We start from the raw sequence: 27,520 nt of genomic DNA on the forward strand, positions 1-27,520 counted from the left end.
CTGTTATGAACATAGTTCAGCAAATGCCCTTGTTGGATAGGGGAGCACCGTGTGAATATATGTCCAGGAGTGACAGTATAGCTGGGTCTTGAGGTAGAACTAATCCCAGTCTTCTGAGAAACCTCCAACTTGATTTCTAGAATGGTTGCATATGTTTGAACTCCTACTAGCAATGGAAGAATGTTTCCCTTGTTCCTCTTGCTCACCAGTATCTTGTCATAAAGGTCTTTTACTTGGTTAGTTAGAGCTACACCAAAACATTTTATATTATTTGTGGCTATTAAAAAGTGTTGTTTCTTTGATTTCTTTCTTAACTTGTTTTCTTTTATTTGTACAAAGGAGAGCTCCTGAACATTTTAGTTGCATCCTGCCACTTTGCTCAAGGTGTTTATCAGCTATAGGAGTTCCCTGGTAGAATTTTTGGAGTCATTTATGTATACTATCATATCATCTACAATTAGCAATTCTTTGACTTCTTTACCAATTTGTATTCTCTTGATCTGTTTTAGTTGTCTTATTTCTCTACCTGGGGCTTCAAGGAGTATATTGAAGACATTGGGAGAGTGAACAGCCTCGTCTTGTGCCTAATTTTAGTGGAATTACTTTAAGTTTCTCTCCATTTGTTTTGATGTTAGCTGGGGCTTCTCGTATATTGATTACATAAATTTTGGTTTTTGAAGACAGGGTTTCTCTGTGTAGCCCTGGCTGTCCTGGAACTCAGCCTGTAGACCAGGCTGGCCTTGAACTCAGAAATCCACCTGCCCCTGCCTCCCAAGTGCTGGGATTAAAGGCGTGTGCCACCACCACACAGCGCTTACTTAAATTTAAACTACCATTTGGGTTTGGATCTTGCTACTCAGATGCAAACCAACTGTGCAGCAGCATTTGGGATCTTGTTCAAGATGCAGACTTTCAGGTCACACCTGAGACAATTCACATTTTATCCTGATTCCCATATGAACCTCATACCAATAAAGTTACTATTCACTTTCTGGAATATTGCGGTGCCTCTTTGATCTCTCTTTTGTTCTATTCCTATTCTATTATAGAAAATTGAGTTCTTAGAGTTCTTACCAAGCATACTAAATGTGAATGTAGCTGGTCTTACTGGTCTAGAGTTGATGGTGTGATAATTGCAACCTGGTTGGAAAACACCCTTTGGGCCTTATTTTGTTATCAACAGAAGTGCAGTAAAGGCTGTTAAGCAGGCAGGGGATGTTTTATGTGTGTAGTTCTTACAAGCACGGAAGAGAGCTTGAGGAGATAAGTAATAAGCAATAATAAAAAGCACTGATAAGTAATCTCTACAGTCGACTGGCTCTAATTAGTATATAGATTCCAATATATACACATATACACATATATATTGGAAACGAGGTTCATCTCATCTCATGCCAGATTTGAAGGACAGCAAATATTTAGGCAATACAGCAGTGCATTTATTCTGCAGTGAGCTTCCATGGGCACATCAACCCAGATCTTCAGAACAATTCAGTAGTCTTTTTTTTTTTCATATTCATCCATTGAATTTATTTATTTTTTAAAATTGGGTATTTATTTCATTTACATTTCCAATGATATCATAAAAGTCCCTCACAAACTCCCCCACCCACTCCCCCACCCACCCACTCCCACTTCTTTGCCCTGGCGTTCCCCTGTACTGAGGCATATAAAGTTTGCAGGACCAATGGGCCATTCTTTCCACTGATGGCCTACTAGGCCATCTTCTGATTCATATGTAGCTAGAGACACAAGCTCCGGGGGGGAGGGGTACTGGTTAGTTCATATTGTTGTTCCACCTATAGGAATGCAGATCCCTTTAGCTCCTTGGTTACTTTCTCTAGCTCCTCCATTGGGGGCCCTGTGATCCATCCAATAGCTGACTGTGAGCATCCACTTCTGTGTTTGCTAGGCCCTGGCATAGTCTCAAAAGAGACAGCTATATCTTAGTCCTTTCAGCAAAATCTTGCTAGTGTATGCAATGGTATCAGCCTTTAGAAGCTAATTATGGGATGGATCCCCAGATATGGCAGTCTCTAGATGGTCCATCCTTTCATCTCAGCTCAAAACTTTGTCTCTGTAACTCCTTCCATGGGTGTTTTGTTCCCAATTCTAAGAAGGGGCAAAGTGTCCACACTTTGGTCTTTGTTCTTCTTGAGTTTCATGTGTTTTGCAAATTGTATCTTATATCTTGGGTATTCTAAGTTTCTGGGCTAATATCCACTTATCAGTGAGTACATATTGTGTGAGTTCTTTTGTGATTGGGTTACTTCACTCAGGATGATGCCCTCCAGGTCCATCCATTTGCCTAGGAATGGACAGAGCAGTAAGTGTAGCCACCGTGTTGTAACTTAAGATGCTGGGGAATTTTCATAAAGGACTTCATCTACCTTCATGTCATGCTCATCCACTGGGATCTGGGGACAGATCTGCTCTTTAAAAGCTAAAGCCATGGTGTAGGGCTTCACTTCCTGATGCTGTATGCAGCACTTCAGGTAGGTGTCATAGTATCACTTACCCTGCCCCAGCCAGTTGCCATCTTTGTCAAACCCGAGGCCAGGAAGGAAGATGAGGTCATGTCCACGTGTGGAAAACAGAAATGTACTTGGAGTATCAATGGTTACTACAAGACTGCTTCAGGATAGCATGTTATTTCTATTAACATCAATCATTATCCCATTTTTAAAAAGAGGATATAATCCTTGTGAAATAATGAAAAAATAAAAACAAGTTAGACAAAGGAAATAATTCTTCAGCAATGTTGTTAGTCCTGCATCCATCCTTCTGCAGTCCTTTGGTGTGCCTCTATAGAAATGGCAGGTTCCTAGCCTTGTCCACATCAGTGAGAGGACTCTCTGTGGGCAGACCTCAGACCTTCCTTTAACTGTAGCATGTAGCTGATTCTCCACACCTTTCTGGTTTGGGAGCCAGTACCGTGGGATCATGACAGATGGAGAGATGTGAGAAGGCCAGGGAAGACAGAAAGGATGGAGCTATACCACAGCTGTTAAGAGTATCATGCAATCCACAAGGCCCACTCCTCTTCCATTCCCTCCCACTGACAGGCAAGGGAAGGCTCAGACTTAAAGCTTCGGTGTGGGCTAAGCACACTGATGGCACTGCTAGCATGGCAGACCATGGCTGGAAGCCAAGGACTCTTAGCTCAGGATGCTAGAAGTAGGATGTTCTGATAGAGTAGTGCTGGCATCAAGCAGCTGATGACTTCCTAGGAGGTGAACCCCATTTCCTGTTCCTGCCATGTACATGTTCACCTTGCCTGCTGACATCCCACACTGAAGAGCTCAGGTGCAGTCATACCCAACCCACTAAGCCTGCCTGTCTATTCCAAGACCAGCTTGTTTAAAAAAATAAGAAGGCGATGTCATTGATCTTTCCTTTCTATCCCTGTCCCATTAATTTATCTCTATAGTATTGGACAGTGTCCTGTGCATTTGGACCTTGCTGCCAAGGGTCTTCTTTACCTTTCCAGAGCTACTAACTTAAAGTTCCTGTCTTCTAAACTGTAACACACATATGTACTATGATTTCTGCCTCTCCACATGTGAATAGGTGTTTTGTAAAATCTTCAGAGAGGACACAGAGTCCTTGCCTTCAGAGCTGACAGTTCAGTTAAAATAACATGTAACATCAGGCTAAGATGACATCTCTATCAATTGTCCCAAAGCTACAGAAGCAAAGGCTCTAGAGACTCCAGTAGAGAATAAGTAAATTTAGCTGGGTGAGAAGTCCTGGTCATGGCGTATTTTGACTTGACATGGGCTTTTTAAGAATGTGTCAAGAGTCAAGTTACGTCCTGGAAGCCAAAAGAAGGGTAGCAGGATAGTGAGCAGGGAAGGGGCAAGCGGCAGTCTCATATGGGGCAGAAAGACTGTGGCAAGGAATAAGAGATGACAGGTGTGCACTTTTCTCCAGCAGTGGAAGAACAAATGCAAGGACAATGGTACATGGAGTTCTCAATAAATTAAAAGTAGAACTACCATAAGATCTAGAAACCTTACTCCTAGGTGTTTATCCAAAAGCACTGAAATCAGGATCTCAGCAGATCTTTACACTTCCATCTTCATGTTGAAGTGTACCCAATAGCCCAAATGTAGAACAGCTGAAATGTCCACCAGAGTAACAACTGATCAAAACAAACAAATAACCAAAACCATGGCACATGCATATGGTAATGTATTAATCTGCCACAAAATTGAAGACAATTTTGTAATAGTGGACAGGGATGAACCAAGAAGACACTGTGCTAGATGGAAATAAAATCATATAAACACACACACTGTATAACTCCGCTCATATTAGGTATCTAGAAGAGGAAAACCTTTATAAACAGGAAGTAGAATGCTATTTGTCAGGGAGCAGGGGAATATACTATTTGATAAGTCAGCATCTCATCCAAGCAAGATGGAAAAGTTCCAGCGGTCTGTTATGACACTGTGTTTATGGCAAAAATAAGTATACTCTAGACCTAAAATTTTAAGAGGTAACATCTCATATGGGTTACTAGTTAACATAATAAAAAATAAACTATACAAGCAAAGCAACAAAACGTACGGCAACAGAACAGCCGGGATATTTACCAGCGCCAACTCATACAGAAAAAAAGGCAGAATTCTGGAGCCATCACATTCCTGCTGGTGGAGGAAGAGAGCAGAGGAGAGAAAGAGTCAAGGAAAGCCATTCTCAGCCCTCACGCTGGGATCAAGTTTGCTGCTGCTCCTGCTCCTCCCTGGGCTTGGGCTGCTTCTCCCTAGAGTCTGTCTTGTAGAGCTGAGTGTATATGTCTCTGTCCACTCGACTGGCCAGCAATTTTCCTTGCAGGCCATATATTTTTCCAAGCCATCCTTCATGCTTGAATTTTAATAGACTGCTAGAGCACAGAAACCCTGAAAGATGAATACATTATCTTCAGACAGATCAATCCTGGCATGGCACCTCCAACTTCAATAACTTTAAGGTAAATATATTTGGATTAAAGAAGTGACATTATGAGTAAGTCTATCCTCGCATGGCCACTAGTTAAACATGAAACTCTATAGCTATTAAGCAGAAGTGAGAATGGCCTTTGGGCCATTGGGTAACTCAGGGACCTGAAACTGCCCTGCAGAGGTCCTGGCATTCTACCTGGGATGCTGGCCTTTGAGTCCCTGCCTATAGAACTGCTTCCACCCAAATCCCTTCTACTATTTGTGCACTTGACTGTGGCCCCAGTTCCCGTACTTAGGACTTAGAAAGTCCTTTCTAGTATGTTCCCACTTCTGCTGTTTGAATCTTAGTGCTTTTCTGATGTATACTGCATTCCTTACTGGCTTCACCCATCTGCTGTTATCCCTGAAGTTCTTTCTGTGGCTTGCCCCCATCTTTTCTTCCCTTTTCTCCTCTTGTACTGCCTGATACATGTGTGAGCACACACACACACACACACACACACACACACACACACACATATACACATGCACAACCTTATCTACCCTACCTACTTACCTATCTGGGACTCTTGACATTTCCGTAACAGTACTTCTGAATGTCACCTTTCCCCAGTGAAGAAATCAGTGGGACAAGTAAATCAGGTATGGGCTCAACAAGCTTCCCATGCCACATAGACTAGAGCATGGCCCTAGACACACCCTAATGAACCACAAAAGCAAAATTCAGTAGGAAGAACAGAAAAGCCTTCCTTCTTCACCCATATTCTTCCTACATGATTTACAATCAGCAATGGCTCATTAACAGAAGACATTAGCATAGTGCCCAACATAATCCTGATTTCAGTTAATCCTTCCACTCTTGTCTCCCAAGCCTGGCTGGAATGAAATGTAACAAGGAGAGCTAACTAGCTCCACTCATCAGGATGGCAACAAGGCCTTCAGGCAGAGGTCTCTCCGTGTCAGTCAGTTCTTCTGCACAGCCACACTTTATTGTTTATTTGTTCTTGCTGGGGAAGGTGTAGTTCCACAATTCTCTTGCATTCAAAACTGCAAAGCTATCCTTTGGAAAACTGCACCAGCCTTATACCCTACATTTGTTTACAGTCTTTCTTCTTCCCATTACTTGGTATTGCTCTGAAAGAGCAGCCTCCTCTGAAGGCAGCTGGTAAGGGGCAAGGCCCATGCTATTTCCTAGCTGTGGGATCAGGGTGAGTAGCCTTCCAGTCTGTGCTTTCCACATTACCACCTGCAAATCTGCTTGTTCACCTGCTGTCACAAACATTAAATCAGATCATGCTTATGAGCTCCACTGCTATGTACAGTCCAAGATAATTGCATTTATTATGAGACGTTCTCTTTGAATTAAGAAATATGAGGCACTATTTTTGAACTGATGGAGAAAGGAATGAAGTTCCTCTAGAACTCCCAGTGAAATTGAGCAGAGCTTCTTACTTCAGTCTTCCCTTAGAACTGACTGATGCATGTATTCCTCCTGCCTCAGGCTTCAGCCAAAGAGAGAGCAAGGAAAGTGTAGGTGAAGAGCCAGAGTTAGGTGTGTTGAATTTTTTTTCTATAAAGAGCCAAGGACAAATAATTTATGCTATGAGACACTGTGAACCATAGGTCAGTTTTGTACTGTGAAAGCAGCCATAAGCAATAATATATACATGAATAACTAGCTATGCTTATTTACAGGAATAGGTAGAGGACCAGACTTGATCCAGAGGCTACAGTTGCCATCCTGTCATGTGATATAGAAGGAGTTTCTGAAATAAGAACAGAGGTCAAAGGTGAACAGGGTAAGAACAACATCCCTTAGAGGTGGCAAGAAGATAACTGTTACAGTAAGGGACAAACATGTGATGGGAGCAAGCAGAGCTGTAGGGACACACACAGGATGGGAGCAAGCAGAGCTGTAGGGACACACACAAGATCGGAGCAAGCAGAGCTGTGGACTCTTCACCAGCAAAAGGAACCCTAGGAAATAGGCTTTTAGAGAAGATAAAAGGGGACTTTATGCATGCTTATATTCACCTTAGTTCTGAAGATCTAGCTCACCCTTGGGAACATCATTTTCAGTATGATAACAGCGATGTCTCTGACAACACCCTGAACACAGACTCCAGGGACAGAGGTCTCCACTATGGAGCCTGATCAGCCACTGGACCATCTCTGCCCTGACCCTGATAATAAGTGATGGAGCCCAAGAAATACACACAGCCCCTGCTCTGGGTTCAACAGGCACCATTCTTAGCATTCTTCTCCTCCCTTTAATTCTCTTTATTTTGCATTTCTTGATCACATCTTCAATACACTCTCCTTTAGGAGATTCGAAAATATGACTTAGTGCAGTCACCCCTCTGCTCTAGGGCCAGGATTCTCATCTTGTGGTTCTGATTGTACCATTCCTCCAGAAAGTTCAGCTGATTATTCCACTTCCTAAAATGCAGGCTTCTTCCTGGCTCTCCCTTGTTCAAAAGCACTTAACAGGACTGGGAATAGAGCTCAGGTACAGAATGTTTACCCACTGTGAAAACTCCTATGTTTAATCTTCAGCACTGCCTGAAAACAGACATGGTAAACCATATATGGAATTCCAGCCTGTAATTTTAGCAGGAGAATCAGGAATGCAAAGTCATCATTGGCTCCATAGAGTTCAAGGCCATCCAGGGTTACATGAGAGCCTGTCTCAAAAACCATCAACAATTACAAAAGAAAGAAAGGAAGGAAGGAAGGAAGGAAGGAAGGAAGCAAGCAAGCAAAAGAAAAGAAAAATATCCAAAAAGTGCATTGAGTAAGTATATCACCTTTAATGATAACATCCAAGATGTCTTTCCTTGTCTATGCAAAACCTCCCCTAGTCTCTGGGGCATTACCCTCCACATCATTTCCCTTGTATTCCTGTGACATCAGTTACATCAATGGATCCATGTCTCACAAGCCCACTTGTGACTGTCTGCCTGGGTATCTGTGTTCCAATCCCAAGGCCACCTCATCTGATATAGCAATGGTCATATAACAAGCCTTACTTAAGCTGCCATGCAGTTCTTTTGTCAAATCACGATGCAGTAAGCAGCTCTTGCCCTGGAGTCCAATAAGCAGTGGGAATCCTTCCTTCCTTTCTTCTAGGATTCCTTATAGCTCAGCTCTTTCTAAAATATTTCAGTGACAGAAAAACTGGGGAATTAGTAATAGGCTTCAGGTGGTATCTGGGGGCACTCCTAGCCTTTGGGTTGGTGCAAGCTAGTAGTTTGTTAATACATTGTTACAAAAGGATTTCACTGGGCAATAATTTAGTTATAAATCTGCAGCATACCAACTCTCCATAATCACATAAACTCTAAACTTTGTAGAATTCTTAATGCAAGTGAGGCTTTTTGTAGAAGAACTTCACTCCGTCCCCACCATTTTTCTGAGAGATGGGCTGTGCAGGCCTCTAGACTGGCTACCAGGTTGAAATCTTAGCACTATCACTTATCAAGTATGAAACGTCAATCAAAACCACCTTCACCTAAAAACAAACACATTATGATGGAAAGTGTCCCTAACGTAGTAACATGAAATGTCAACTTAACGGCTGTATGCCTACTCTTGAAGTCATACAAGTGACTGCAGAGACTCAGACATGTCCATCAACCATGCTTTCAGGACACAAAGAATTGGAAATCCCAAACAAAACACAGTGCCAGTACCTCATGACAGCTCTTGTGATAAACTCAGAAACCAATACTTTGAACTCATACTGGCTGTTGTTGAGCAGACTGACATATAATGCTTGCTCCTCAAGGGGAAAACAATGAAACACACATGAGATAATAAACAAAACCAATTATGGGTTGCAATAAGACACAGTCCACTTCTGATTTCAGGTATAAATGGTTTTGAAAAAAAATATTCTGGTCTAGCAAGATGGTTTAGGTGCTTGCCATCAAGCCACATGGTAGAGAAAACTGACTCTCCCCAAAATTGTCCTCTGACTCCATACAACACACACACACACACACACACACACACACACACACACAAATGTAATAAAAATTAAGAAAAAAGAGAAACCCATAACCCAGAAAGAACTAATCAACTAAATCACCTAATGAAAGCAGGTAATTAAAAATATTTACACCACAAAGGCATTTTCACTCTGTCTCAACATGTACCAGCCTTTGGGAATCTTAGTGTAGAATCATATACATCTGAAGACAGGATGGCACCTGATTGCTCACTTTGGCATTGTTAACATTCTTGCTTTGACATGGGCACCAAAGCTTGTATTAAAATACAGAATCAATATTCATCACCAGGGCAGTAGCCCAACCATACAACACCAGGTAAAATGTACTCCTGGGTATAAGGGGACATTCTGCTAATACCATGTGGATCACAGCATGAGAGTCTATCTATGCCTTCCATGAAAGCCTAAGTACATTATGAATGCAAGGCTTTATTTAATCCCATAAACACTGTGTTTAAACGAGGTAAGTAGTTACAGACATGGATTGGGATCCAGAGAGTACCCACTGAGATTTGCAGGGTTTTGCATCCCTGAAGAAATAATTAGATCAGGGCCATATATGTTTAGTGGTAGAGATGGAGACCATGACTTAAGGCCAGCGAGCACCTGCCTTCACCCACTTTTGTGTGTTTGTCTGTTATATGTCCCTTACAGGGGAAGAATTTCTGTGTTTCTGCCAAATCACTTCTCTCATGTAAACCCTGATGTCTCTCTGTGCCCTAACCTTCTTCTACAGTCAATGGAGACGAGGATTTAGGTTCTTCTGGGCAGAGCTGAAACACAGAAGAAACTAGAAGTGCATATGGTATAAGTGCTGAGTGTTTCTGCACAATAGCTTCTACCCTAGCATAGCAGCTTAAAAATTCCCAAGGCCAAAAGTCAAACTAAGATGGCCTGTGAAAACAGTCACCCTTCTCTCTGTAATGCCTGTACCTTCCTGTGAGGCTGCCCCAGGAAGAATACATAGAAAAGTGACAGCCTCTGAGATGAATAACGAGAATAGAAGGGCCTGTGTGAAAAGGGGACAGTACACCTTCACATTACTACTTGTGACTTTTTATCACATGGTACACAGAGGCAGGAATGTGAAATTCACTTAAATATCAACCTTCTGTGTGAAGGCAAGAGCCTAGAAGACTCGCAACCAGTCAAGTGCCCTGGCCTCCACACAGATCACTGGGTGTAAACCCCACATCAACCAAGAGTTGTTAGAAACTTCTAAGCAACTGAAGCTCTCCTTGAAACCCAGCCTCTTCTTAAGATGGGACAAATACCAACTTTACAGAGTTATTTAGACTTTTCTTTTGCACAAACCCCATTCAAGAGCAAGCCTAACTCTCTACCACCACCTGCTGTCTGATAGAAATGTACACACAGGAGCCATCTACAAGAGATGCTCCAGCCAGGAGCAGAGCATGAGCCATGCAGGCTCTCTGAAATGGTGGCTCTAGAAAGATGTTACTCCTTGTGGCTACAAAGCACCTTTCCTTCTACAGAGGATCCTCTGAGAAGTGTCTATAAGAAAATCAGGACCAATGCCACTGATACTTGATGCTCACTGTTAGTTATACTGCCCCCTTCATAGACACATCCTTACATCACCTGCAACACACACCCCACAAGACACATTATCATCTGCTTTCTCCAAATGGGAAAATCAAGATTCAAAGACAGAATGTAATTTGACAAAGTCATATAGCCAGTGATGTGGAGACTCCAGGGCTGGGAAGGATGAGAGCCTCTTGCTGGAGGATAAGGCAGACAAAGAATATATACTAAATCTGCCATGGAAGCAAGCTCAGTCATATGGAATACAGTACCTATACTAGTCAGGCTTGGGCCACCATGTGCACAGATGGCACACAAACTGCAAAAAGAAACTCAATAAAGGGGCCAGTAAAAGGACTGGCAGCTTGTAAGTAGTAACTGCTAGGGAACACTGGCCATCCAACATCTTAGGGCGTGGGAGTAGAAAGAGTATGTCTATGGTGCCAGCAGGATGGCAGCTGGAAGGGCTGCTGGGCAGGAGTAGGGGCACTGCAGTAAAGTACAAAGTGTTAACCCTCCAGCTCACCCTTTAGTCTGTAATGTGCCACCTTTTACGGGCTTGTAGCAATTGTTAAGTGAAAAAGACTGAGTCCAGTAGATGCTAACAAACAGATCCAGCAATGTTTGAACATGGTGAGTCTTAGTTTGAACATGGTGAGTAGTTAGTTCTGGGCATGGAGATGGGTTGTTTTTAGTTTTTACTTTATGTCTCATCTTTATCATCATACAATACTGACCTTTTTGTTAGTTTTATCTGGACAAAAATGACTGTCCCAATGGTGTAATGGAGTAGAGATGACTTTGGCCCATAACCATGGTAGCAAAATAAGAACAAATATATAATGAAAGCAAATTTACAGTAATTGTAACAGAGCTATTCCCCCCTTCCCTCATAGAAGGAGTAGAAGGAAGACTACAGGATCCTCATCTGGGATTCTGGCCATTACTCCTTCCCACAAATCGGCTGTGAGTGATCTTAGGAGATGCTGCAGTATATAACAAGAGAGGAGGTTAACTGAAAGTGGAACTCTGTGACAGAGTCTGCACACCATCATCTGTGGTGGGGTAGGACTGCGCAGTGATGCAGCTGTTGCGTTTGGGGGCTACCCACTCTTCTGAAAGTAACCCCTTACCCACGTTCCTATAAACAAACTCATGGTTTACCATGTTGGTCGAGGGTGGATTTGTTGTTAGGGCTACATCTGGGTTAAGTTATTGCTGTTTCACACCTTCCCAAGGAAAGTTAACACAAAACAGAACACAGCTATTTCCTTTTAGTAAATGTCTCTGTGTGTGTGTATGTATGTATACATATGTATACATACATATGTATACATACATATGTATGTATGTATGCATGTATGTATGTATGTATAGTGTGCATGCATGTAATATATATGTGTGTATTAATGCTCTAAAATTCTAGTCTTCAGGAGACAACCTTCAAAGCACGTTATTTTCTTAAGCACTTAAAAATGTAATTATATCTTGGCTAACACTTTATCTGAAAATATGATATAGATATTAAGATAACAAGTAACAATAATCCAACATTATTTGATTAGAAAGCATGACCATCTCTGCTATCCCTATGAACAGCAATCGTAACTATGTATGAAAGATACAAAGCTGGTTGCAAGAGCCAAAGTGGGAAGAGGTGAACCAATTCTGTGTGGGTGTGGGGCAAAAACAGAGTACAGCTATTTTCTTTTAGTAAATGCATATACATATGTATGTATGTATGTATGTATGTATGTATGTATGTATGTAATGTGCATGCGTATTCACCCCTTCAGGCACATTTTGTGTGCCTATGGGTATGCCCGAGAAGGACATCTAATGTTCTCTCACTCTCTGCTTGATTCTTCTGAGGTAGAGTAAAGACGAGGGATCCTTTGGTCTCCACATTCCCACAGCACTGGAATGGCATCCCTGGCTTTTTGCTTGGGTGCTGGGAGGTTATACTTGGGACCTCAGGCTTGGGAAGCAAGCACTCTTTCCCACTGAGGCATCTCCACAGCCATCTCCTCAGATTCTTCAACTACACTGGTTTACAACCCATAGCCACTGGAACCCAGCCACACTTTAGCCACTAAAATGGAATAGCCAGTCCCTGAACATGCGTATCAGCCACTAAGCCCCAGATCCTTACTACCTGCTCTTTCACAGTGAAGAGTGCCAGCCCTTGCCTTGGGCATCTCCCTTAGGGTTTAAAAACAGAGAAAAATCAGTCCTTCAGTTCATCCTATCTTAGAAGATTTAAAAAAATATTAAGTTAGGGGGAGATCAAATTATTTTCAGGAAAAAAAAGTTCAGAAATGGTATTATCTTAATCCAAATGGCATTCCTTTGTGTTATTTTGGCACTGAGTTTGAGGGAGACTCACTACCATTCATAGTCAAATGAATGGTAGTCATGTATTTTATTGTCCAAACAGGAAAATAAAAGTGGGAAGAAGTGAAAGATTTTCTTATGCTTTTTCTCTATCTTGAGTCTCCTCTGGTTATGTATGTAACCTTAAAAAAAAAAAAAGGAAAGAAAGAGGAAAGGAAGGGAGGGAGGGAGTAAGGGAAGGATAGAAAGAGAGAAAGAGGGAAAGAAAGAAAGGGAGAGAAAAAGAGAGAAAGAAAAAACTTCAATTTCTCAGATGTATTTCAAATCTAAGTTAAAGATTCTTAGAACTTTAAGGTTAACTCTTTCTGTGTGACATAATCAAGAAATAAGCAGAGAACCAAAGAAAGGTAAGTTCTGCACAACCCCACTTATGCATATGTAAAGCAGTCAAATTCAGAAAGGAAAGATCACTTCTCAGTCTTTTGGCTAACATCAAGTGCAGAAAGGAAGGAAGAACTGTGGTTGCCTCGGGGCTGGGGCAAGGGTGTCATCTCTCACTGCACAGTTTCAGGTCCCCAAATGGAAATCTTAAGAGTGTTGTTGCACAACAGAATGTACTTAGCACTGATGGACTGGGTGTTTTAGAAAGGTAAATGTGGACTTTATACTACATGCTTCTTTACAATAATAAAGAGAAACAACTACTATAGGAGAGGAAGAGAAGAACTGGGGCTCTGGCAGAGTGTTCCATCTTATAGAATCAGCCACCAAACCCAGACGCTATTGCATATGCCAGAAAGATTTTGCTGAAGGGACCTGTTATAGCTGTCTCGTATGAGGCTCTGCCAGTGCCTGGCAAATACAGAAGTGGATGTTCACAGCCATCTATAAGATGGAACACAGGGCCCCTATGGAGAAGCTAAAGAAAACACCCAAGGAGCTGAAGGGGTCTGCAACTCTATAGGTGGAACAACAATTTGAACTAACCAGTACCCCCAGAGCTCATATCTCTAGCTGCATATGTAGCAGAAGATGGCCTAGTCAGCCATCACAGGGAAGAGAGGCCCATTGGTCTTGCAAACTTTATATGCCCAGTACAGGGTCATGGCAGGGCAAAGAAGAAGGAGTGGGTGGCTAGGGGAGCAAGGGGGGGTATAGGGAACTTTCGGGATAGCATTTGAAATGTATATAAAGAAAATATCTAATAAAAATAATAAAAATGAATTAAACAGTAAAACAAAAACAAAAACAAAAACCAACAAACCAGAGCTTCAATGTTTGTTTTCATGAAATTTAAGAAATGTTGTATAATTCTGAAATTCTTTCAGAGATTCCTGATTCTATTTAAAAACTTACGACTATGCTGGTATGTTTCTCTATACAATAGGGGAAAAACACTTTATAATATAATGGAGTAATCAGCTATGTTAGCATGTGTTTAATCACAGCTCTGGGGAGCCTAGGGTAAAAAGAATGGTGACTTGCAAACTAATCAGAGCTATCTAGGAAAAAGAAAAACAAAAACAAAAACAAACAAAACTAACATTCTCTCTCTGTCTCACTCTCTCTCTCTGTTTTTCTCTCTCTCCCTGAATATGTGTGTGTGTTTGTGTGTGTGTGTGTGTTTGTGTGTGTGTGTGTGTGTGTTTGTGTGTGTATACACTACAAAAGAAGTATATACACACTCTATAAGAAGGAAACCCCACCTTTAGTAATAACAAGTGTACGCTGGCTAAAATCACTTAACAATACACTAAAGGAAGTGTGCAGAATAAGGTGAGAGGCACATGGGCACATGGAAGATACTATGCTAAGAATTCTGTTGACTCTTTCTACTTGTTTCTATATTATTATCCAGTAATCCTACTCGATATACCTAATCTTTACAATAAAAATAAAAAAGTTTCTGACAGAAGAACAAATATACCAAAACATTCTTACTAACTCTTCAAAACTCTTTAAAAACTGAGAATGTAAAATTTTATTTTATTAATTTTAGTTATGTGTAGGCATGTGCACATGAGCACAGATGCCCAGGTAGGCCAGAAGAGGGAGTCAGATCCTCTGGAGCCAGAGCTGCCTGATGCAGTCAGATACTGGAAACTGAGCTCAGATCTTCTACAATAATATTACCTTCTCTTAACTGCCAAGCCAGTTCTCCAGACCCAGAAAAATGTAAATTTCAAATACACCAGAATGTTCACACAGCTATGCTGAGTCATTTAGGGGCAACTCTCCATTGGGATGCCCATGGCTATCCTGGGCATACACTGTCTTTGTCCAAAGCAAATCTGTCTCTGTCTCCCTCTCCTCTTCTCCCACTCCACCCCACTCTTTCAGTACTAGTGTTTAAATGTATATTAAATTTTTTCTTAATAAATTCCAACTCTGTTTCGAGTTGTTCATCCTATTGCTATTTTCATCGATGAAGTCAAGCATCCTGACTTCAGTGGAGGGGAGATCCCCTGAGAAGGAAGCCACAGACGGAGCCAGAACAGAGCTTTGTCTTCTTCCTCCTGTGGCTGCTGCCGGATTAGGTGATGTCATTTACAAGCCCAGGAAGGAAATTCATCTGAATATACATCAACAGAGCTTACTTTGTCCCTTAGACAACAAGCAAGCAAACAAACAAAACACAAAAAAACCCACAGAGTATTTTGCAAGTCTACAGAACTCTAACAGGAACTGACCCACTCCACACTGGCCCAGAACCACTCTATAATCTGCATAGATATAAATAAGTAAAGGAAAATTCCAGATTTCCCTTATATATATATATAGGTTTTGTTACCATTACAGCCAATGAGAGGTAAGAGTTTCCAGAAGTTTCTTGCAGTAGGGACAGCTAACATTCAACCACTGCCATCAGCTCCATTTCCCTTCTTGCTTATCCAAATGTGATGGCAGGATCTGCAGAAGCCATTTCACAAGTAGAAAAGAAATGCCAAGAAAACGGTAGCCCACACTCTCCTCTTAAACTGAGAGGCCAATGTCAACAATCACATGCCACTGAAATTCTATTCCCATTGAATAAAAATAAGTAATAAATAAGCCCCCTCCTTCAAACTGGATTCCACAAGATTTCTGTTCCTGTTAGAATGAAATGTCATTACCAACAAAACTGTAATAATCACATACATTACCCTACAAAGAAAGTTTTAATAAATATCAAAAGTTCTAAAGTATGTGTTCAACCTTCTTAATGTTGTGACCCTTTAATACATTTGCTCATGTTGTGATGACCCATAGTCATAAAATTATTTTTGTTGCAACTTCATAACTGTAATTTTGCTACTGTTATGAATTATAATGTAAATATCTGTGTTTTCCAGTGTTCTTAGGTGGCCCCTGTGAAAGAGTCATTTAATCCCCAAAGAAGTCTTGACCCACAGGTTGGGAACTTCTTCCCGAGGGCAACAGATAAGAAAATGGTTAGGATGTTTAATAACAGTTAATAACTTTAAATAATGCTTGGATCAATGAAGCATTTAATACCATTAAGATAAAAGACATAACAATGAGTCCAAAACATTTTATATTAAAATATTAACTATTTTTACATTTGTACTAATAGACAGGGAGGAATGAAAATAAAAGAATAAGGAATCAGAAAGATATTACAGTCTAATAGCAAGCTAAACAAGGGCAACAATACTGACTGCTTGCATGATTAAAACAGAGTAGGAAAAGGGTAGACAATAAGGAGATGAAGGAAAAAGTTGGGGGAGACACAGGGAAGGCAGATAGTAGGAGAGAGGGATGGAAAGGGAAACGAAGGTCTCTGGGGAGGGGAAGAAGCACTGGAATTCCCTCTGTGCCCTTCCACATCTCTGTCCACAGAAGAAGTTTTTATATCTCCCTGGCCCTAGCTCTGAGTGTTCAGAGCCTAAATATTTCACCCAGCCAGTCCCTGAGCAGCCCTTTCCTCCTCAACCAATCACCCTTGTCAACACCGATACTCCCCATCCCACCTACTCACTGGACCCCTGGCCCTCTGCATCCTTAGCCTGTCAGCACACTGACCACTGCAGGAAGTTAAGAAAATAAATCTACTGAACAAAGCACAGATGTTTCAAAGTTCTTTAGAGTTAGCATCACTGGACAAGGTTACTTTCCTATTATACTATGTTAGGAATAAAACCTAACTGTGAGTCTACAAGACGAGATCATTCAATAAACATCATATATGGTTAGTACTTTATGACAACAAATAATATCCTTTTTTAAAAGAAAGTATTGAGCTGGGATCCAGTTAGACAAGGGCTTGCCTAGCATGCCTTGAAGACCTGAGTTCGATCTCCAGTATAGCATAAACAAGGAATAGTTGTAGATACCTAAAATCAAAGTTCTTGCTAGGATCAGAAATAAAGAATCAGGAGCTCACAAGGTCAAGGCCATCTTCAGCTACTTGGTAATTCCAGGCCAGCATGGACTATAAGAGACTCCACCTTAAAAAACAAAACAACTCACTAAAGTAAATAAAATGAAAAAAAAAAAAAGAAACTGAAAAGTATCTAAAAGTTAGAAAAATATAAACATGAAATCCTAAATCTGTCCACCTTAGCCTTTCTTTTTCTTCATCTACGTATTCAAAAAAAAAAAAAGAATTTTTGTGTGTGTGTTGTTTTAGAGGAGACATATAGTCTCACTATGTAACTCAGGCTGGCCACAAACTCACGAGGATCCTCCTGCCGTAGTTTCCAGAATGCTAGAAAAGCAGGCAGTTGCAGGCATGTCCCATCAACCTAGCTTCCTTTCCTCTCTTAACTCTTTCCTAAAACATATAAATATTTAAAGCAATAATCATACTGTACTGTTGGATGCATAGTATAGAGAGACATAATTTATATGATACAAAAGGGAGAGGGACTCATACAGAAGCAAACTCGCTGTATTTTATTGGAATTTAGTAAACACAGATCTGACTGAGCTATATTATAAGCTATATTGCATTCTTTAAGAAACAGCACTCGGGAGGCAGAGGCAGGTGGATTTCTGAGATCAAGGCCAGCCTGGTCTACAGAGTGAGTTTCAGGACAGCCAGGGCTACACAGAGAAACCCTGTCTCAAAAAACAAACGAACAAAAAAACAAAACAAAAACAAAAAGAAAACACTAACTTCTTTTAGACAGAATTTAAAAATCAACAGGGGCATTAAGAGAGTTTCTGCAAGTAGCTGAGACAGTATGGCCTGGTCCCCAGGATTATGGACATCCCTGGCTTTCAGTCTAATAATTAACACATTTTTTCAGCCTACAAAAGAGGAGATATAGCAGAAGTATTAATTTCATCTGGCCTGAGGCATAACAACGATCTCAATGTACCCTAGGGCACAGAAAGAACCATGGTGCAGTAGGTCAAGATCTGCCGTCTGGGAGGAGTGACATAGTCTAAAGCGAGACAGTTGTGATCATCCAGTGGCTATTAGGATACAGAAGCACTTACTGACAGGGAAGTAGAATTTCCTAGTAATATCATGCTGCAAGGAGGGAAAGGTTAAAGCCTGGTGCCAGTCAGTGAGGAACCTCTTTTCTGCTTTTCACATGAAGGAACTGGGGATGGGGGGGAGGGGGCAAGCCTGGCTTGTTGTGCTTCTAGAACCCAATCTTTTGATCCTAAATACTCCATTAACAAAACTACAATTTCTGCTTCTTACCAACCTTTAACACAATACCCATCACAAGTACACAAGGCCTCCAAGCCAATCCTCAGTCTCCACTGCAAGTGTGGCAACATCAGCAGCCAGGCAGCATCCCATGATTCTCTTAATGACTTTCCCAAACCAGCCCTGAGAGAAGGAAAATTCCAGGACCATCATGCAGGAAGGCCCTGACCAAAGCCAGAGATAATGTTGACATTTTACATAAACAAAAAAAATCACAGCATCTATAAAATAATGGCTCAGTGGTTAAGAGCGCCGATTGCTCTTCTGAAGGTCCCGAGTTCAAATCCCAGCAACAACATGGTGGCTCACAACCATCTGTAACAAAATCTAATGCCCTATTCTGGGGTATCTGAGGACAGCTACAGTGTACTTACATATAATAAATAAATAAATCTTTAAAAAAAATTCCCATGTATTGTTTGTAAGGTTTTAGATTCAGGTTTTCTTCATGTATAAAGGACTGATCATGTATTCATCTATATTAGTATTGTCTGAACTTATAATAAATTCAGATTTACTTTGAGAACTTTCCAGTATGAATCAACATGTTGCCAAAGTTATTAGGGTCAGAGCCTAGGCCCTAGCAAGTAAAACAAGCCAGGCTCAGCCACTGCCCTCAAAAGGCAAATTAAACAGACAATAGTACAAGGCAGAGAGAGGAGATTAATCCAATGTGGCCACATTAGAAGGAGGAATCAATAAAGAGGTTCAATGAATGCCACCCCAGCCAAAACTCTGCTGGTCTGGCCACGATGTTTACTCTTTGAGGATGCCTCTATTTACTCATTTGGTTGGTTATTCTGTAAGTTACTGGGGAAGGAATCACATGTTACCAAACATGTAGGAAATCAGAAGTCAAGTTGCTGGAGTCTGTTTTCTCCTACCATTTGGGTTCCAGGATCAAACTCAAGTCCTCAGCTTGGTGAAGAGGAACCTTTACCTACTGAGCCATCTTGCCAGCCCCAAGGTTTACATTTCAATAGCAGGCAGGCACTGTGAAAAATAGCAGGCAAGGGTTGTATGTAAATAAGCAGTCCCACTCCCTGGGTGGTCACTGTCCATCACTGTTCCCACTCCAGTTTCTCCTGCCAGGTTGTCTGGAAAGGTATCAGAATTGTGTGAAATCTCTCCGTGGGAGACAAATTCCTCCCCTGGGTGGCACCAGCCTTCAGCTTTTTCCATCTCTTGGCGTGAGATTTTTGCTTCGATAATCTGATAACTGAAGGAAAAGGCACCTGGTCTCTCTCCTTAGCCTGTCTTCCTTCCTGCTTGGATGACTACACATACTATAAACCAAATGATAGAAGGTACCAGGGATACAGTATCTTAGACTAAAATCTTGGCCCCTATAGAGACTAAGTCTATTAGAACAAAAAGAAATATTCTCCGAAGGAGAATTACTAAAACATGGGGAATAATGCTAAGTGCCAAGGATTTAAGAATCACAGAAGAAAAAACTAGGGTGTTGGGAGCAGCCAGGGAAAATATTCAGTACTCAGTGATGATGGCAGCATTCGCTGATACCTTCTGACAACACACTGTGTAGTATTTAACTGTATATCATCCGACTTTGCTCTCACTACAAAACGGAACTCTTGGGGACTTTCAGCTTTTTAGTCATTTGCCAAATTCGTAAGGAATTGAACCGAGATTACCTAGCCTGAAGAAACGCATGACACATTCTAGCCTAGAAAACAGCAAGCCTCGTTTTCACAGAAGGCTGTGTACATTATAACACAACTCTAGCAAAATAGAAGGCACAGAAGCAAGGGTACCTTCACAGAGCACTGACATCATCTCACCGAATCTCGGCAATAGCCTATGGGTAGGCTTCATGAGCTCCACCTCCAGGTGAGATATCTGGACTTCACAAGAGCTCAGGAACAGAGGTCATAGTTAGAATGGAGGAAAACTATAGAGATCAGTCCTGATTCCCTCAGCGACAACATCGATGAAATGCTATCTTCCAGCTGAGCACTGTGGGAGAAGGAGAGGAACCACACTGGGGAGGAGCAGAAAGCAAGGGGAAACAGTGGCTCATTCAATGGCCTGGACTTTAGAGTTAGCCAAAGTCCCAGCTTTTGTCCACAACAGATCATTACTGAGTACTGTTGGCCAGAGACAGAGATCATTACAGTATCCAGGAAAAAAACCTAACAGATGTGTGAGCTGTATAAAAAGGCATCTGAGGGAAACCAATATGATCAGGAAACAAGTTTGAAAGTCATTCTAGGGGAATAGTCAGTGTGACCAGTCAACTGGGGATAAAAGGTCACTGGGATCAGAAGCAGGTGATAAAAATTGTACAAAGCGGGATTGGGGAAATATCTGAATTGCTGCTTAAGCATGAGGTTCATCCAGGTGCAGTTGTGTATGTAACCCAGCATTATAATGTGGAACAAAGAGAAGGATACATTGGGGCTTTGTCACTGCCAGCCTAGCTCTGGACTCAGTGAGAGACCCTTGTTCAAAGCCATAAGGTAGAGGGTGATAGAGCAGGGCACCCAACATCCTCCTTTGGCTTCTACATACAGCTGTGCACACACATACATAGACTACACACATGCAATGCACACAAATATATAGCAAAGAAATAGCCAGTAATACCTGATAATTGGATGGTTAATAAAGAGAGGCAAGGATAATTTTATGGGTACATGCTAGCTACAAGCAAATATATAAAAGAATAAATTTATGGATGTGAAATCAAGGAATGGTGGAACATCTTGATGTTTAATGCAGGACAACTCATAGGAGAGGGCTTCCATTGTGCTAGTAGAAGCCCACCTCTATGAGAACCACAGCTAGTTAACTCTACCCCAGTGGGAAGCAGGTCTCCATCACACTTCTCACAGACACTCAGTGACTTCTCCATCCCTGTGGGGGTAAATGACCCTTCTACATGGGTTCCCTAACAGATATCCTGCATATTAGATATCATGCTAGAATTCATGGCAGTAGCCAAATTACAGTTATGAAGTAGTAGAAACAAAATAATTTTATGGGTCACCACAACATGAGGAACTGTATTAAAGGGTCACACAGCATTAGGAAGATTGAGAACCACTGAACTAAGTGCTTAATAAATATTTACCAGCCAGATGGTTATGTAGGTCTATAAGCCTTCGAGGCTGAGACATATGGATTGTGAGATTAAGACTAGCCTGGGCTTTGTGCTGAGATCCCGTCTCAACCAAAGGGGGAAAAAAACCACTTTCAAATTTGTGACACAATTTAATTTTCTTTGGCCTGTTCTCATACATATCATGACTCTGTGGTATTCTTATTTGCAAGTTCTCTATAATAAAGTTTTCATTAAATATATGTATAAAGACATTGTGAGAGATCTTGATAAACCCATGCCTACTGTCTGCTATAATTCTACAGGAACCACACAGTCCTAGTAAAGAAAGCAACAGTGGTTGAGGAAGGCTGAAAAGGTAGCTAAAGGTCCTTTTCCCCAACAACAGAAAACCAGTCAGGAACGGTTATATACAACGCAGGCTTGAGTCAATAAACTAATTTTGTGTCTCTCCATAGTGATTAACTCAGGGATGACCACTTCAGGCAATTAGAGTTAGGACCAGAATTTTATTGGGACTATTAGAAAACCAGACTTGCTCTTTTCTGCTGGGAATTCTAGCTCGAAGGGTCCAAGCTGCCATGAGCCACAGTGAACACAAAAGTAACGTAGACACAAAAAGAGTCTCAACAAAGACAGATTGACTTCTAAGGACACTAATCCAGAGACACTGAAGCTGCCTTGTCTGTGTAGTCTTCAGTTTCTGGACCAATGTTATCCCCTTGTGCTTATGCCAAGTTGTTAGTGGTTGAACCAGATTATACATTCTCAATGGAAAAACTCCCAGCTAATCAAACTGTCTAAGCAGCCCTCACTTTAAGGATAAATTCAGTAAAGAGACAGCCCCTCTATTATCACTTACCAGCTGGTTTAGTATCCTGTAAACCTAAGACAAGAATACCTTACAGGAAATTTTTGCTTGAGAAACTGTAACTGCAACTCTGGCTACAAGTTCACCTTTTTCTAAGGTGAGATACCAAAGGCAAACCAGGAAGACCAGTAGACAGCAAAGGCTGCAGCAGAGATGATCTGCGCTCCCACTGGCTTGCCCCAACACTGTGAGGCTTGATTTAGGATTTAGCACTAAACTTGCCACTTTCTAAACTGCTGATGCAAGGAAAACCGCGCACTGAGTGCGATGTGAAGAGATAACAGAAAGTGTGCCTGCTCAGCAGACATTTCTGCAAACAACAGTGCAGGTTGGGGGCTTGGGGTGGGGGGAGGGTTCGCTGCCTCATACCACAGCTGAAAGAATCTAATGCCTCATACTCTACTCCACTGCAACTTGTGTTATATCACAGGAGCAAAGGCCACAACTGCTGCACAAACATGGTATGGGTGGAGATAAGAGGTTGATGATGAAGAAATCCATGCTGGGGGTGCACATTTGCAAGACCAACCCCTGAACTGATTGAATGTCTTTTTTTATTTGACTCTTATATTTAACGTAGAGTACAAGTTGAGATACTTTTATTAACATAAAATTTCTGCCTTCCCAGCTACACGGTGAGTCCTTTCAGGCACTGGGCCTTAGCTTCCTACACATACAGGAAATCGACCAAAAAATTGATAAAGATATCTGGTAGAAGCTGGAGAAGTGGTGTATGCCCATGAGCGCAGCACTGGGGAGGTAGGACTTTGAGAGTTTGAAACCAGCCTCGCCTACAGAGTGATACCCTGTCTCACAAAATACACAAAAGGGGTGAGGGAGAAAAGATTTTTATAAGAAGAAAAACAAATCCAGTGAAAACATCAAAACATACAAAGATATCAGTTCTCCCAAGCTAGCCAAGTATGACCATTCTAATTTCCGAGATCAGATGAAAGAGGATGCACCAAGGTAAGTGTTTGGATGTGAGAAAAGACACCTTACCAGTGGATAAGGCCTCCTCCTGAACATCTCCCTTACCAGGCTGATGAATATTCCAAGATGTCTTGGGAAGTAAAGCGATTTCTTCAGGTGACGTTAATCTCACCATGTCCATGTGATTGCTCTGGAATTGGTACCGAGGGATGAAGCAGATTTTGCCTTGTTTGAAAATGTCCTTGATAATTTCTTCTGTCTCAACTTCATCTTGCATGCTCAGAAAGATGGAAATTCTTTTGGAATTTTGATACTGACTGTGGACAATCACCTAAGTGGGAAATGATGGCAATTTCAATTTTTAAGACTGTATTCTTTGTAAACTAGTAACTTCTCTTACCAATTTCTCCCTTCTGTCTCGGCCTTCTTTGAGGAGTGACGCAGTGATCTGACACTGCATCCTGATACCTGGCTTTTATTTCAAGACTCAAGATTTGCACACTTGACTCCTTTATCTCTCCACTATGCCTATTCTTGATCCTATGGAACTTCCTTAAGAAGTCATGGAATGAAAAGCTGTCTATCTTCAGATCCCAGATAAGAACCCAGTTTCCGGTTCCCGACAGTACATCTCAGGGACTTACTGGAGGGTTTGGGGGTTATTTTTTTGTATGAAATTTGGATCTCATAAAATTTCCAGTCCTTGGATCATTGGACATTTCTCCCATTGATTTCCCCCATTTAAGTCCCACTGAGACCTAACCTTACTGAGCTCTGCAGAATCTTTGCTACACCTGTAGGGACACACATCAACACTTCAGTCTATATGGTGAGTCCTGAGTCAGTCACTGCCTATGCATCCTAAAGGGCGGTTCTGAATCCATCCTCAAGCTCCCACAGAGGACACGCTGGTAACGGTTTCTTAGCTCAACCAGTGCCATTCCATTCAATTAGGTGCTCACAGAGTTCATCAAAATGGGGGCAAAGGGCTCCTAGTGCAAGAATCCACATTTAGTGGAATCGCTCATCAGACAGTGGGAGCTAAGCTGTGCTCATGAAGTCCTAAGCACTTACCCAGACTCACAAGTCGGCCCCTTACTCCCTTTCTGTGTCCACTCCTTTTCTGTTCCCCCCTGTCCTTCATGCTAAGGAAAGAAGGATAACGCAAGGGCAGCTTACAAATATAGCTGACAGAAAGATTGAAGGGAAGAAAGCAAAGTTACATCTAATACCAAGGGAAGAGAGAAGTTAAGCAAAGCATAGCAAAGCGAGCCCAGGGAAGGAAGTCCACCCTGCGAAGCTGTCAGAAGCTGTTGGCATAAATGAAGCAAATGGAAACCCGGATTTGGGGCAGGTCTGAGGCTTTTGACACTGCTTACTATATAAGAAAGCATTTTTCTTAGTCTCTTTACAGCAGAGTGTAGAAAAACAAGAGCTAAATAAGCAATAAGACACACAGCTAAAATTCAGTGTGAGACTATGCACATGCATTTGCCTTTCTTCCTCAAGTCCATTTACATGCTATCTGTTAGGAAGGGAGGATGAAGATAATAATTCCTATAAGACAGAGGGAAGATGAGCCAGTATTTATAGACACAGCAGCACTAAAACATGGACACAGGAGGTGGGCAGATTCCATTCTTCCCTTAGAATTCCAAACATTATCTGCAAAAACAGAGGAAAGCTTGTAGCTAACACACTTTCATTCATAAATGCATATTTATGAATGCCTAGGGCCAGGGGTTTCATCCATTATGATGTACAAGATCCTCAGTTGAGGCTCACTACCCCCACAAGACAGAAATATGCATAGCCAATCAATGATTTTCAACTATTTTGAAAAACCAAACAAAATTCAAAATAGAAGGATTTTTTAAACATAAAAAATAGAATGGAAAAATGATTTAGTGCAAACAGGTAATTCAAAAGATGGAGATGATGTTTTAAATTCTAATTAGTCTTTACAGACAAACTGAAAACAATAACTGAATCTATAAAACATTAATAGACTGCTAGGAAAAGGAATCAGTAAGAGACCTAAGGATTACTCATTAGACATTAAAACTGTGATTGCCCAAATGAAAACAATCTAGGAGGCCCTATGAGGGAGAAAGATTAAGAAATAAATAAGAAAAGTAGTTAAGAGACACAAAAGATTAATCTGGAGTTTTTATTAACTAATTAAAAAGAATTTCTGAAAGATACAAAGGAAAACCAGTCATCAAGATGTAACAGTTTGACTGAGAATGAACATGATAGGTTCACACATTTGTTTCTTCAAAGGGAAAGATATATAACCTGTTTTACATCCAGAAGGCAGGGAATGAATTTAGTTAATAGCCTGGTGACCTCTGAACTGTCTGTATGGCCAAACCACACCTCTCTCTTGAGCATTGCTTCTCAGTCAGTAGAGCCCATCCTTATGGGAGATGTCATGTGTACTTTACAAATGAGAGCAGAGGTGGTTAATAACCTGGTGACCTTAGCACTATCTGTATGACAGAGACTACACCGAGACCTTAACTTGTCACATGGAGTCAATCTATAGAATTCATCTCTACATTTGTCCCTTGTATGGCTTAAGCCATAATTATTTACAAACTCTTTTGAATTTGAATGAAGTTAATTATAATGAGGAGACTTTCTCCCAAAATGCGATGTGTTTAAATATGCCTAAAATAAGTGTAAGACTCTAGAAGTCTGAACCAACACCAGCTACCAAGTCATGTTGAGCCAGAATTCCTTCTAGCTTCATGTTGAAGACATTCTTCTCACCTCTGTAGTCACAGAAACCATCAAAGTGAGCTTTGAGGTTCCAAAAGCCCACAGCCTAAGACAGGCCCAGGACTCTCACTACCTCCACCTTGTGGATAAGATGTAAGTGCTCAGCACCATGCCTGCCTGCCTGCCTCCATGCTTCCCACCAAGATGATCACAGAGCAGCCTTCTGAACCTGTAAGCGAGCCCAAATGAAATGTTTCCTTTTATAAGTTGCTATGGTTATGGTGTCTCTTCATAGCAATAGAAAAATAACTAAATCACAAGATATAATGCATAAATAAAAACATTGGTCTCTAGATTGGAACCCATAGGTATTGAGCAGAATGGCAATAAGATAATTAAATTTTGACTAATATGGACCAAATTGGAGTTGAAGATATTTTAATATACAATATATTTAAAAATTGTGGCTAGAGAGATGGCTCAGCAGTTTAAGATCACTTGTTGCTCTTGCAGACAACCTGGGTTCGATTTCTAGCACCCACATAGGGACTTACATCCTTCCTGAACTCTGTCTAGTTCCAAAGGATCTGGTGCCCACTTCTAACCTAAGACATCAGGCACACACACATAATAGACTTACATACGTGCAAGCAAAACACCAATACATTTCAACTACAAATAGTGCCAATCATATAGGTATTTTCTTTAAAATAATTCCGTTGAGGATATACTCTTAAGGAAGCTGAGGAAAACGAAGTAAGAAAAGAGACAAAACAAGAAAATAAGTCCCAGAAACAACCCCAACTCGGAAGCAGCAACCCAAGGTGTAATGCTGTGCAGTGAACGCAGCAAGTCACAGCATGAGCAGTTACCTCCCCATAGATAAAACTCACAGTCGAGTTTTGCCAAAATAAAGGTACAGGCGATTTAAAACTCCTAGAAAAACAGACACAAATTCAATGTATGTTCTAAGTATGGACAAATTAAATACAGCGTATTTTTGAACAGTTGTATCACTGAGCCATAGCCCCAGCCCTACAATGGTTCCATTTGTCTCTTTCCTCTGCTAGATCCTCCGATCCCTTAGGGGCGACAATCATGTTTGTCATCTCTATTACCCAACACATTAAAAAAAAATGGTTTACTAGGTGTTCAACACACGCGAATGGATTTCAATTAAACCAGAGAGTGATTCGACAGTCTCTACAGTTCCTAATGGCTACAATGCCTTTCCTGGAAATAACAAAATAGCTCTGTTTGAAAGAGCCAACCTGCCTGGAAGCTCAGCTCCCTCAGAAGCTCCCTGGCCAGCCAGAGCCGCCCCTGCCAGCGGAGCGCGCGCCCCTAACAATGCGCATGCGCCCCGTGGAGGTGCGCATGCGCAGACACGCGAGCCCGCCCTCCC

The 27,520-nt window shown here is 41.3% G+C and overlaps 1 pseudogene across 1 annotated transcript; it reads right to left on the bottom strand.

Moving 5' to 3' along the window:
• Positions 1-1,709: 1,709 nt before the first annotated feature.
• LOC147002153 (5-formyltetrahydrofolate cyclo-ligase-like) lies at positions 1,710-27,454 on the bottom strand (annotated as a pseudogene). Its single transcript, XR_015044506.1, has 3 exons — positions 27,387-27,454; positions 23,454-23,722; positions 1,710-2,604 (listed from the first exon to the last, which is right to left on the bottom strand). The product of XR_015044506.1 is annotated as a 5-formyltetrahydrofolate cyclo-ligase-like (transcript).
• Between the last annotated feature and the right edge of the window lie 66 nt (positions 27,455-27,520).

Source organism: Mus caroli, unplaced genomic scaffold (genome assembly GCF_978045245.1).
Source record: "Mus caroli unplaced genomic scaffold, Mus_caroli_1 scaffold_11, whole genome shotgun sequence".
In the NCBI taxonomy this organism is placed as follows: Eukaryota; Metazoa; Chordata; class Mammalia; order Rodentia; family Muridae; genus Mus; species Mus caroli.